A 14,368-nucleotide genomic window follows, 5' to 3' on the forward strand; every position below is an offset into this window, starting at 1 on the left:
TGAGGGTAAAAAGCAGAGCAGGTGAGCTGAGAGGCCAAGAAACTGGGTGGTTTGGCAAAGTAGCTTGACAGCTGGAAATTTCAAGACAAATTAGGAGGAGCTCTGAGATCTAGACATGCAGTCTGCACTAAATATCTTTGTCTCCTGTCCTCCCACCCTAGAGATGAGTAATCTCCAGTGATGTCAGTGGGCGTTATCCCCATGTCCTGAGGGTAATAGATTGGGCCCCTGTAGTGTAAGTAATGCCTCATTTTCTCTTAAGATGGAAAATCATAGGAGTTTCCCTTAAATGTTCCACAAGGGAGCTGAGAGGGAGGAAGAAAGGTTTAATATTCCTTTCTAGTTGCATCACTTGCATTTTTTGCAGTTGAGCTGCAGAGTACAAACACAGATTTGGAACTGTTTAAATGACAAGAGCTATTGCTTAGCTTCTCAAATATTTTGGCTGATTAGATACTCCGTCAAGCCGCAGTTCTTCCCCAACAAATGCACTCCTGGGAGAGCAAGTGGTAAAGAACACAACCAGCCTGAAGCTGAGTGACTGTGCTTTTGGCAGGGAGGTGCCAGCTGTCACTGGAAACAAGTCCAGGATTTGTTGTGAGGATCTTCCTAAGGAAAATAGATCTTCGAAAAGGTTATAAAAGAAATACAATTCAGAAATGTTTGCTAATGATATTTATATCATTACTTTATATTGGAAAAATATAGCTCATAAACTACTTCTGACAATGAAGTTTGTCATTCTATACAAAGGCACACACACAAAATTTGGGGGGAAAAAAAGGTGTCCTGATTCTTTAGGCTCATGAGTCTTGAGTAAATTTAATTTTTAATAAAAAAGAAGAAAACCCCTGAAGTGTGTGCTCAAAGAACATGAAAACCTAAACATGTGAAACGTCTATGAATTATGAAAATGGGCACTGTGCTGTAGGAAATATCCAAGGAAATTCTGTAGTTTTTAGAGGAAGTCTAGCACTGAGCTAGATTCTTTTTAGATGTTTAAGGGTCCATCCTTCATGTAGACAATTAGTTTCACTTAAAAAGAAAGGAGAGGCTGTGAAAGATGGGAAGAAATTACTAGAACAAATGTTAACTTTTCAGATCCCAAGTGGAAGCAACAGAAAGAGAGAATTTCAGACCTGACTCTCCCAGGACCTGAAGCTGAAGGGGGCTGAACATCAGCCCTGGCACATGCAGAGTGACATGACACATAAAAATGAAATTAGGGGGGGCTCAGATCATTCATTGAATGACCTTCTTAGTTGTCTTGCAGTTTTGGCTTGAGTTTACCAGAGCTCACTTTAAGTAAGAATATTTCTCTTTGATGTGAGTAAAGCAGATCCATAGCCCATGCATACTGAAGTGTAATAAAATACATCCTTTACTCATAACTGCCTTTCCAGCATTGCTGCAGCAATTCTGATTTAATTTGTGGGTAGGAATGATTTACATGCAAAGAACAAGTACTTCAAAGTATGTGAAGATAAGAGACTTACGTAAAAATTAAGCGGTTTACGGTCTGCAGGATAACTGCGGTAGCTTTTGCATCCCAGTCAGAAACCTCAGAGAAGTACAAGACTGAGAGAACACTCCAACTGGAACAGCACAAAACAGATCTTTAATGAAAGCAATGGAAATAACACTAAATAAACTGTTTTAATGGAGCTCCAAAGCGATGTGTAAAAGCTGCTAGTAAAGTCAATTGAAGGCCTGTCGCAGTGCCTCAAAAGTCCCTTCACAGCCCTCCTGCTGGCAGCAGTTCAAGTCTCTTTATAGCACATTAGAGGTAAGTGCAGCAGTATTATACCAGGCCCTTTGAAAAACTAATAAAAATATTCTCCCTGTGAGAGAAACCCACTGCTGCTAGGAGAGGAACTACATGCCCTTTGGTCTGGGAGTCATTAGTTTCTCCAGCTGGGATAAAGAAGAGTCTTTAATAATTCACAAAGCTATTGTTAATAGTTGTATTAGTTGCCTACTAATAGCAAGAGACATACACTAAAATGTGCTGCTCAAAATCAAGCCTAAACAATACAGTTCAGTGGCCCAAAAGTAATTTTTTGAAATGTGGCCTGCATTGGGTAGGTTAAACTGTAGCTTGTGCCAAATAGCACTAACCTGCTGTGAGACCACGCTCAGTTCTCAAGCAGAAAGCTTTTTTTACTTGGCCAATGATCTCGTGCTGTGTGAGGATGTGAACATGGGTGAAGTGTATGAGGTGAAGTTCTGGTCCTTTTCTCTTTGTCACTACCTGAACCATGCCATAAGGAGGCTTCTGTGGGAATGCAGTAAGATGCAGGGAGCAGTGCCTTTCCCCTGTGGTGATGGCTCACCCGGGAGAGCACAGTTTCTGCAGCATCTGTAATAGGTGGCCAACTTAAAAATTAATGGGAAATTGCCTCTGCAGTTGAAACTGCTGTTTTCCCTTGCCACGTATCAAGACCAATAAAAAAACTTATCTAATAAGATTTTTTTGTCCAGGTCCATAAAACCAACATGGCAGCATTAAATCTTCTATCTCCTGGGAGTGCTGGAAGCAGGTTCTGTGACTGCTGAGAAGATGACCCCGCACTAGGCATGAATGCAAAAGCTGTTGAAGGTGCATCTGTGTTACTGATATTGTGTATGTATTGCTACATTGGATGCAGAGTATGAGAAGATTCATGGTGTCAAATGAAAGATTTTGAACTAACAAATGGAGCTTGAACAGAGGAACAAGAGCACAATTTGCATAATATTTTAAACAAAAGATTCTGAAAAAGTGTTTGTTTTAATTTAATTTTGTCATCTGTCTTTTACCTTTCATTTTAATATTTCTATTCTGATATGTGATAGCACAAATTATTTTACCGATGATAAAAAGAATATTGGATAATTTCATTCCAAATTGAAAATGAGAATAAATATTTTCTGCTAAATGTTTTAATTCCTATCAGAGCAGCATTTTTTTGTACATGGAGTATTTCAGATGGCCCTTTTGAAAGTCATTTGGAACAGGTACTTTACTAAAAACTGAACGAGACTTGCAAGGTTTCTTAAATAAAGGCCAAAAAAAATCCTTTTTGCCATACTCACTACATTCTGTACAATTCACATATTTTCTAAAGAAGTTATTCAAGTTATGGTACAAAAACATTTTATAGAATCATTTTTATATCTCTCCTTGTGATTCTGTGCTCCGCTTAATACCATAAGCAGAGCTGCATAGCCTTAGCAGGAAGGAAGACATTAAACAAGCTAATATTAAGCTTCTCAAAGTTGAATTGTTTTCAGCAGGAAAGAAATATGAAGACACTAGACATTAGGCCAAGCTAAAAGCAAGGATAGTTGGAGATGTTATGAGATGTGGGGCATGGGAAGACAATGCTGGCTTGTAGTTGCTCTTTGTAACATCTGACCTGTGTCTGGTGGCAGGGGATTAGTGTTTGGGATTCCAGTAAAATGATTATCTTTTAGTGGGGAAAAGAGAGACAATGTTATGGCCAAAAGGATGACAGGCATTGGGTTGCCTAGAGCCCTGCATAGCCACAGAATAACTTTCTCACAGGCACCGGATTAGCAGGTTTGCACTGAGAAGAGTAAAATAATCACTGTTTATAATAAATGCATTCATCTCATGGCTGCTGCTGTTTTAGTTCCAAATTTGTATTCACACATGATTCTGTTTAGATCCAGACAGATGGAGAAAACTTTTAGCTGTCATTTTTGTTACATTTTAGACAATCAAAGTATCTCCCTGTGGCCTCTTCTGCTGCACCCAGCCTAGGATATGGATCACTAGTGCCACATAAAGATACATGCCTATGCTGTGTGATTCTGTATCTTGGTTTTTACAGTCTGCCATAACCAGTAACAAAGAGATTTGTGCAGATGACTATCAACAGTCGCTGGAAAGACATTGAAGCCCCAAGGTCCTAGTAAACCTGGTATCTCCCCTAGCAGGCTGGCTGGATTTGAGCTGTGATCTGGTTTCCTCATCTCCAAGTGCACAACACAAAAGCTGATTAATGGAGTGGATGGAATTGCCACAGCCTCCCAAAGCCCCCAGATTTTACATACACAACAGCTCCCCTGGACAGAAGCAGGGGGTAAGAAAAGACCAATAGACATCTGTTGTTTTGTTTGTGTTTTGTAATGTCTGGGGTGCGCAAATTGTGCTCTCTCCACCTTTGCAGTGATGTACAATTGTCCGTTTGATTGTATTATGATAAACTACATCAGAGAAAAGAGGCATAAGACATCTGCACATTTGGAAAATGGGGAATCAAATCATGGGAGTAGTTTAAAGACCTCAGTGTATGTACCTGCTTGTGCTGTATACTGCTTTAGGGCTGCATGTGGTGGCATCTGGATCTATAATTCATTGTGATCTTAAAAAGGGCAAGGGAATCTTGAAAACTATATTGAAGAAAATATCCCACCGTAGTGATACAACAGTTCAGAAAAGACATCAGAAGATGTTTCTTTCTGTCTCCGCATTCAAGGTGAAAGCAGGAGAGTATTGAGCTAAAAATTGGCAAAGGGACTGTGAGACAGCAGATTTGTGAAAGGCTTTGGATGTTATTCTTTGGCTTCTTGCTGCTGGGGTGTAGGATCCTGCCATTGTGCTCCCTGGCACCTGGACGTGACACGTGTGTGGCAGGTGGGTACAAGCACACTGTTACCCTGCCTGGAAGTGCTTGGTGCCTCTTCACTGCACCACTGCAAAAGCCCTGTGCTCTGGCAACTCTTCTTCCATGCAAAATGCTTTTGAGCTTCTCAGAATAATTGGATGGGAGGATTACGTGTTTAAGATGAACCTGGATTTGTTCCATTTGAACTGTAAACACAGGGTTTATTTAAATGTCCTATGCTGAAAAAGACCCATTACCTTGTAGCTATTGTACAAGCAAGTCCACACGTGATAAAAGTCAAGAAAATCAAAGGAAAGCTTATATTATTTGTAGGCTCAGGTGATAAATAAGCTGAATAATTAAAAAAAAATTATTTGGAATACTCATTCTTATATGCACCCTATGTATGCCTGTTCCTGGCAAAGTAGGTGTAAGAGTAGTTCTTCCTGCTGTACTTCTCTCTTCCTTTTGATTTTTTTCCAGCCTCCTTTTCCTTGCAAAGTCTTTAAAGGATAAAGGCTGACATCCTTCCTCCTTGACTCTTTTGATGTTGATTTCCCTTACACCTTTGCTTTGGTCATTTAAAACTTGAATCGCTCCTAAAGAAATGCCAAATGCCATGGAAACAAACTCAGCCCTCATGTAATGGGCTTGACCATTAGCCTCCTGTCTTACTGACTTCTCAGCAGAAGGAATTGAGAACTTGAGCCATGGCAAAGCTCCAAATGCAGAAAAGGACAAATATTGAGGGCATCCTTAAATGCTATTCTGCTGACAACAAACACAATAAATAATAGAGGCGAAAGGTCTTCTATGACCTCAGCTGAGGAGACACCAGAAATGCCAGGTTATATGAGTCCTGCTTGCTGCTTTGAAAACATTTTTTACCCTAAGGAAAGGGTTTTTATTCCTCCAGAAATGCTCTCAACTTTTTATTTTTCTTTTTTCTTTTCTGTTTACTTTCATTTTATTCTGAACCATCCAATAGGCATGTTTTCATGGAATCCCACTGACTCCTTGTAAACAACCAAGTCAATGCTCATTTTGGCCCTACAGCAGTACTGACTTAAGTCCTCCAGAATAAAGTTTAAAAACTTATTTACCAATGTACTGTAGATAAAAAAAAATCTCTATATAGGACATACAGTTAAGCAGAAAGGTGATAACAAATAATCATTAGATAATGGGGGGGAAGGTGGGGGGAGGACAAATGGATTTACAATCCATACATTTTAAAGTTTAAAATCCATGATAAAGACTATAGGTGTTGAATGGGAACTTACACTGTATTATACATTATTAGTTTCTTAAACTTCTTAACAGAATTTTGATCAAGTTGATCAACAAATACTAGCGCCCTTTTGGATTACAAGTTAGATCAAGAACCTATCTTTCAGACACTGAAGCTCTGGTTTTTTTTCTCTGCATAGCTTCCCACCACTTTTCTCAGTCTTCACCTGATATTTCTCCCCTTTTTTTGTGTATTTTGTTTATGGGTGTATTCCAGGTGCTATGATTTTGAGCCCCTGTCCTTGCTCTTTGTGCAGGAGCAAGAATTTAGTTGTCTTTTCAGGAGAAAAATTATTTGAAGACAGAAATATCTACTGGCTCTGCAGGAGTCAAGAAAACCTTGCAGAAGATAGATTCTGTCCATCCAGTTCAGAAGTGATTTTCTGTCTAAAACGTGATTTAGAAAAAAACCCCAAACACAATGTACTGAATTTTCATTAAAAGTGACACATATCTTTGTGTAGTTTAAATCAGTAGTGCAGTGGAGTAATCTGTTGTTTAAATAAACATCTCAAAGGAGAAGAAAGGCAAATGTATTGCCTGCTTTCATGACTGGTTGGAGTCTGGGGTTTGTCCAGCTAACTGATTTCTGGATATACTCTGTAACTAGATATATATGTGTGCATGCTTTGTAGGTCACACTGATCTCTGCGGTGCAACTCTTTTCTCTTATTTAAAGTGGATTGTCTGGAATCATTGCATGTTTAACCCTGGAGATTAGAATGCAAAAACCATCTTTTGTATCATGTTAGGATATGACTAAGCCTCTCCTAGGCTCTTATTTCGTCCTACTAATAAAATTGTGGATTTTAAGGCCACTCTTCTAAATAGCTTTCCCACATCCCAGGGTACTATCTGACCTAGTCTACAGCATGGAGCCCTTATAGCCATCCTGCATTTTCATCAGGGCTCCATGATCACTAAACGTTGACTCAACAGAGAGACTGGTAAGTAACAGCTCTTCTATCTCTTGGTCGAACATCTTGATTCAAAAAGAATATAAAAGCCTATGTATTTTGTTGCCTGATATGGTTTTTCTGGAAATACTTAGATTTCTAGAGAAATGTCATTCAGGGGTAGAAATCTCTTATCTTGATAATTTAACATTTTGCTTAGTTGTGAACCACATTTTGATGAAGTGGCTAGTTTCCCACTGTTGTTATCAGAAAGCTAGTTGAGGATTTTTTGTTGAGGTGTCATACAATTAAAATCACTGTCCTGTCTTTTTATCAACAAGATAAAAAGAATAAACATAGGAAATTATAAGTTTATACACTTCAGTAAATCAAATATTAAGCACAAGAACCACATATAATTAAATGGTTCTGCTTTATTGGAACGAATGCTGGTTAAAAAAATATGTGTGATAGCAGCAAGTACATAAATGCCATGTGAGGAATTCCTGTTTGGACCTTACAGAGGATTTTTCACTGGTATCTTACTTCACACCTTTCAACAAATACTACTTCAACATACAGGTGGGAAACAGAAAGATATAATTAAGGCTTATAACACTTCCTTTAAAGAAGAGATTCTTTCTTAAAAACACCATGCATACTTTTAGCTTCCACTAGGAACAAAAAGAGAAGCACTCTGCCACTTCACTTTGTCTGGTGTTAGATTAGTTTGATGTACACCTTAGTGCTGATATAACTGACTCTTTCAGACTCCCATCTCATTGCTGTTCATATTGGGAAAAACCCTTGGTTGTTTTCTTGTCCTAGACCTACTCTAGTTGAAATAGTGTGATGTGGGAGGATGAGAAGCAGAAACATCCTCTGCTTTTGTGTACAGTATACTTGAGAGGAAAGAAGAACATGTCTGGGAGGTACAGAATGAAGAAATGCTACAAATCTGGCAAATAGTGTGAAAACACGCCATTTAAGAATGTTTTTTAAGTAAATTCTCTTTAATGTCGCGCATAATCAACTTGTGGAGTCTTATGTCAGCAGATGTTACTTAGCCAAATAGATAACAAGATTAAAAAAAACCAAAAAAATTTAGGCATTTCTATAAAAAGTAGTAGCAACTGGGGCTTTATCGGGTAGACCAAAAACTTATAAGGGTCCTGGCAAGTCTTTTCAGGGCATAATCTGAAAATACAGGCTTTCCCTCACTGTGTATTGTAGGTTTGAGATTTAGTCAAAGGCTCAGGAATTTGACCTAGTCCAAAGACCCAGACCCTAAATGACCAGCAGAGATCAGTCTCACAGACTAGACCATGAACTGGGGGGGATACTTTCTTGTTTAAATGTATTGTTCCCTGTTTTCCCCTAAGAAATGGTTCTGTGGCAGAGGGCCATGGAATGGATTGAAATTGTAGTGGATCACGGAGAATTTCTGTCATTTAGTAAATTGACTGCAGCTTTTACTGGCTCACTGTTTGTTGATTGTTGGTGACCATCTTAACACCTACAGAGCCAGTAATAGCTACTAAGTGAATGGGGTGGGTGAAGATGATCTACTACAAACACAACATGAAGCTACACTCTGTTTTGAATGCCACTTGCTAGATTGCAGAAACTTCCAAACCCTGATCAGGTTCTAGCCAAGCTAACCTCATTCTTCCTTTCTGATGTTTTGTTTTGTGAGTTGAACCAGAGTGTGTACACATCAGTGAAAGCTGTGAAGTGGATCTGTTTTTACCTTTTCTATAAGTTAATCTCACTAAGGACAAAAAAAAAAAAAAAAAGAAAACAAAAAAAAAACCAACCACAGGCTTTTTTTGTGAGAATGTCTGTTTCAGGAAGAAAAAACTTCTAAGAATTTTTCAAACTCAGAGTAACTAAGTCAGTGTAGAAATTAGAAACACAATTTCCAAGGAAATTTCTTCCCTTACCTACTGTGATTTTGCAGCTGGTCTCAGCTCCTAGCATTTTAATCAATACAGTGACTTTTTCTAGTTGCTTCAAATTATGCCAAGATTGCTCTGGTGTGTAGGATGCTCTTGCCATTTCTCCTAAAGCCTGTCTTCTTCTCTGCCTCTCCTAGGTTTTTCTCAGTATCCTCTATAACTGCAGGCTCACAACTTGATGCTGCAGCTCTCTCCTTCTAAGTCACCCTGCAATTTACAGTCTTCTCTCCCCTTTGCACACTCAATTACTCACCAAGGAGGGAGTAATCCTATGTCCTTTCAGCACAGTCTGCTGCTCTTAAGCTCAAAAAAACCACTCAGAGACAGGGGGAAAACCCCCAACAAATTAAATAGATAACTTTCATTAACACGTAGCAGATTCTGAAGTTCTTTTTGTTTTTCTCTGAGTCTCACTGTAACATTTGTGGGTTTTGAGAACACATATGACTTCTAGGTAATGAGATATAGAAAAGAGATGCCAGATCTGCATGTTCTTGCCCAGGCTTGGGAGTGGAGACAGAAGAGGCATAAAGAGCTCAGGCCATTGTCTTGTTAAGAGGCCGAGCTTGCTAGCTTAGTGCAGCACAGGAGTCATCACAAGTCATGTCAGGTAAACCAGTATGTCAGCACCACACTCAGTGTTTAGACAAACTGGTTCAGCAGATTTTACTGAGCAGGAGGGTTTCTCTGTACCCCTGCCTTCTGTGGCCTGGATTAAAAATAAGAGCATATGAATCTTAATCCAGATTGCACTTTCAGACATGTGAAAATAGTGTTGTGTATAGCCCATACTTGCAGCATTTATGAGGAAGACATGAATTCTTTTTGGTGTAGTAAACTAGGCTAGAAGTAAAAGTAGTGGCTGGATAATAACCAATTTGAATTTTCCACGGTGCTTCCAGTATTAGGCAAATTTCATAGCAAGACACTTTTAATTTAGAGGGACCAATGTTCACTTAGTATATTGCTGTATGTGTTGACTCTAAGATTTATGGGGAGCTTAAAGTGTTCTCTAGAAAAAGTCACACATTAACTACCTGATAGTGAAAATGAAAATTTTTCTTAGGAACATGTTCAGGCCAGCACAGCTCACTTTAAATGCATGTATATTGGCATTATTTTTTTTGAGAAGAACAGAAACATGCAACTGGTGAAGTAAAGGAGACAAACTGTTTGGAAACTTTCTGTGATCTGGAGCACACATGAACAAGGATGGCATGTTGCACCTTAACTTAGTCACATGCTTTTATGACCAAATGTTACCTTCAGCAGAGTCTTATGCCAAAGGATAGTTTGGCAAAGCCATGCCAAATAAATGCAAACTAAGTTTTGATTCATTATGGATAGAAAGGAATAGGGCAATCTTTGTGTGTTTGCCTGTAGGATGGAAATTCTGATTTCACTCCCTCACTACCTCATCTTTGTCACTTTTTCAAAGTTAATTTGGAGTTGCTGGATAAAAGGAGGGACGATTCATTCTTTAATTACTCATTTAGCTTGCTATAAATTTGTGCTTATTAAGAACTAGAGGATTACACGTAAATATGAACCTGTCTGGTGCACAGCTTTCCTTTGTTTCTCTTTGTAAGCAGAGGTGAGTTTGCAGGGTGTTGTGAGAAGTTCTGAGATAAAGTGCTTGTCTCCTTCAGTGCTCTTCCACTTACTTCTAGAAGGATTGAATTAATGAGTATTTGAAGAGTTGATCAACTGAATACTTAAAGCTGAATGTCAGGGTCCTTAAGGTATGACAATCATGTCAACTATTCCTGGTAACAGACAGCCATGATCCTGGTGGGCAGGGGAGAAAAGCTTGGAAAGGCATTAGGGTACAGCTAAAAGTCACCTATTCAGACTGCAGGCATAATCTGCTGCAAATGTGTGAAAAAGCAAACATAAATCATTCCTGTTGTTCTTGTCTCACAGAAACGTGAGTGCTGTACAAAAGGCAATGCACATGCTTGTAACTGAATGCTTTATAGTAGGTATACTCTTATCTAATATACCCACAGTACTCTGTATATAACACTATGCAGATTTCTATATAATTATTTGTGAGAAACCTGCATCTTTAGAGAACTGTTATAATTTTACTGATACGTGTTGCAGGAAATTTGAAAATACAATACGATTTATGCCATGGTAACTCTAATTTTGTTGTTGTTCACTTGCAACAAGTATTCATTATACAGCTCTATGGACATGTACAAACTGAAACAAACCCATCTGAAACAAATTCACAGCAAATTTGAACCAAATTAGATGAAGGATTTACATTTTATGAAAGTTTGAAAATTACATAATTTTTTTCAGTGTTTCCCTAACTTTCTATTTGGCTCATTATAACTATGGAATGGCTTGTTCTAGAAGTTTAAATTTATTTAATCTGTTGGTTTTGGCAAAGACTGATGTCTTGACTAGTTGCAGAGGCCTTGTTGGCAGAATTAATTAGCACTAATAGCATTAATAACATGGTTTCTTGCATACCTCAAGGGCATCAGAGTGCTGATGAATTCCACATGGTCCTGAAAAGGAATGAAGCAGTGGAGCAAATAAAAAGGGGGTGTACAGCCTCATTCTTGCTTATCATTGACATACATTCTTGAAAGCCAAAATCATAAACCATGTTTTCTGGAGCATAGCTCATTGGGAAATTTATGCTGACAAAATAGCTTTAGTGCATTCAAGGTGGCTACAGCGTATGGGCTATTTAGTTATGATGAATGGATGAACTGAGGATTAGTGTTACAGGAGTAGAGTCAAGGATGTGGAAACAACCTTAATCATGTCTCTTCTTGACTCACAGTATTTGAGTTCATGAGTGAGTGTGCAGATAAATGTTCGTTTATAAGATTGCCACATTTTTCTAAATATTTTCACTTGAACAGTATTTAAACTGACTGACAATTTTAGTAGCTTCTTTCTCTGCATTTATTTGCATACAGGTGAAATAGAAAATATATTACCTCTCAGGATGCCATTCAGTCTCACTCTGCAACCCAGGGCATGCCCACTTGATTTTCTGTGCATCCATTTGTTCCTTTTCTAACCTGCTTTATGATTTGATTATGAGGATTTATTCACCCACATCTAGACATCTCTTCAATACCCTGAACACCAGGGTACTGTAGCAGAGCATATCATTGCAGCATTTAAAATGTTTCATTAAGTATTTCTGTGTCAGGGCTTTAAGCTAATGCAATGCTATGAAGCCCTTAACAAGGAGAAAGGCTTGTTAGTGGTGCCAGGCAATTCAGGTATGAAGTCTGAAGTGGGACATGAGCAATTAGATGCTGCACAAACAAGCTGGGTGTCTCTGATTTAGAGAAGCATTATTAAGGGTCTACCCAAGGTGCCAGTAGAGTATAGATTTGGAACATCTAAGAGCAGTCTTGATAGGAAAAAACTGTGAAGTAATCCAATGGTCTTGCTAAAGACTGGGATGGGTGCTCAGTATGCAGGTAAAGTCTGCTCTCAATTAGAAAGCTCATAGTAGAGGATAACCGCTGCACAATGTCTGGTGTAAGGAAGCAACATAATATTTATAAAGGATAGTCAGAGAGCAAATACTGGAATTCTAATTACAGGACTATTAGACCCTACAACATGCAGTCTGATTGTGGTCATGCACGGCTGGCCCAGGGCTGACCCTAGCTGCATGTCTGGGTGAGCTGACTGAGATTGCTTCCTAAAGGCAAGAGGACTGGAAAGAGGCTCTGGAGCAGCCAGTTATTGTGTGTGGATCAACTGTACCCTGACATGGTGTTGTGGGGTAGTGGAAAGGTCAGAGAAAGGCCCTGGAAGATGCAGTGACAAGGACTGGAAGAACAGTCTAATATACATGTTGTTGCAGTGCCATCCAGGTTTGGGTAAGTGTCATAGAAGGAATAGTCTCCTGATGTGCTTCAATATGTGTTTTGTACTAAAAGAAGAATTACTGCTTTCCTGCAAGTGTCTGGCCAGCCCAGATGTTAACTAGCCTGTGGGCTAGAAGAACTAATATTTAAGTTCCAAGGAGGGAGTTCCAAAGTTCAATGAGCTTCAGAGCTGCACTTATGCAAAATCGAATCTGAAATAAAAATTCTGAAATTTCACATGAACAAATATCTTGACTTTTTCTGATGCTAATTGAGGCGTTTCAGACAGAAGCTTCTAGAGAACCGCACACAACGTATAATCTGATTTGTTCTCAAGAAAGTTTTGCAAATGTGGGTTTTGCATCTTATTTCAAGCCCAAATATGAAACTTAAAATGGCAAGTCTACAGTAACTCACCTTGGTAACAAACTGTCTTATAATTAAAAGACATGGTGCTGACCTGATGAAACATGGAAAAAAAATTCATAGAAGGCCTCCAAAATATGATATTGCAGCCTTTGGATCACTGGATTACAACTAGCTATGCACAGTGAGAGGAAATTAATAGTCTTCTTTATGGAAAGAACTCAAGTCTGTTTATACTATTATTGGTGCTTTGTGGGGATGCATGTTTATTATCTGGCACTGGTCCTAGCTCTTGCTCAACTCACTCTACTAATGGTGTTTTCCCTACCTGCCCGTGCAGTGAACTCAGTGCTAGAGTCAGTCAGTAAAAACTGTTTTTACCTCATGCATCATCCTGAGAAGTGAAAAAGAGGGCTTCTAGCAAAGCAAAGTGTCATCAGCTAGCAGAGTGATAAACAAAATATCTCCACAGTACAAAGCCTATAACTGTCTAACCATCTCTGCATGAGCATCACAGAAAGAGTATTGCAGGAAAGCAATGCAGGAAAGAGTGGCCTTCTTAAATCAGATGAGAGCTGAGCCCATAGGCTTTTTTTTGTCATAGCATTGTCAGCCACACGGTTCAGTGCCTTTCATCATGATTAACTAATCAGGTTCTAAGAAAAATTATATTAAGCCAGAAGTGTTTTTTTTTTTTGTTGTTAGTTCTGCTCTTGGTGGGGATTTCTTCATATTATTATTTTATTCTATGTCCTCTGCAAGCTTTCATTGATGAAAACAGTCTTCATACAGTGGTGAAAACATAAGCACATCACAAAAATATTTGAAAGTATCAAATGAACAGCACATTTCTTCTGACAGCATCCTCAGAAGCCCTTAATCCATTCTGCCTGCTGTTCTGCACATCAGCTGTTACCTGGCAAGGGAGACCAGCTCCCGTTCCAAAGCACTGGGAGTGCCGTCCTCGGCAGTGGCTGCCACTGGACAGTGCCCAGGCAGCACTGATGGGGTGTCTGGTGGGGCCCTATCCTTCCAGTTTAAAAATCAACCCTGCTGAAGGATGTTCCAAGCCTCTGGAAGGAGTAGAGTCTCCTGGCATTATCTCTGGCTTGGTTTTATTTAGGATTTTCCCTCTTTGTATGAGCAGCTTTGAATGGAATGACTTTTGATATATTGGATGGGCCTATAGATCCATGGTTTATACAAGCATACCAGGCTCATGCCAGTGTTCTCAGGAGCAGTCTGGGAGAGCCAGCGAGGGAAGAGTCAACAGTGCTCACGTCTCTCCTTGAATTACTCTCTGCTTTTTGGCATTTTTATAAAGATGTGTTTTGCAAAGGTTAATTATCATCTTAAGTCACAGATCTGTCACTAAGGTGGGATCTTCCACT

The sequence above is a fragment of the Pseudopodoces humilis genome, chromosome 1 (genome assembly GCF_049639895.1).
Source record: "Pseudopodoces humilis isolate 2021_Gansu_Grassland_sample_001 chromosome 1, ASM4963989v1, whole genome shotgun sequence".
NCBI lineage: Eukaryota > Metazoa > Chordata > Aves > Passeriformes > Paridae > Pseudopodoces > Pseudopodoces humilis.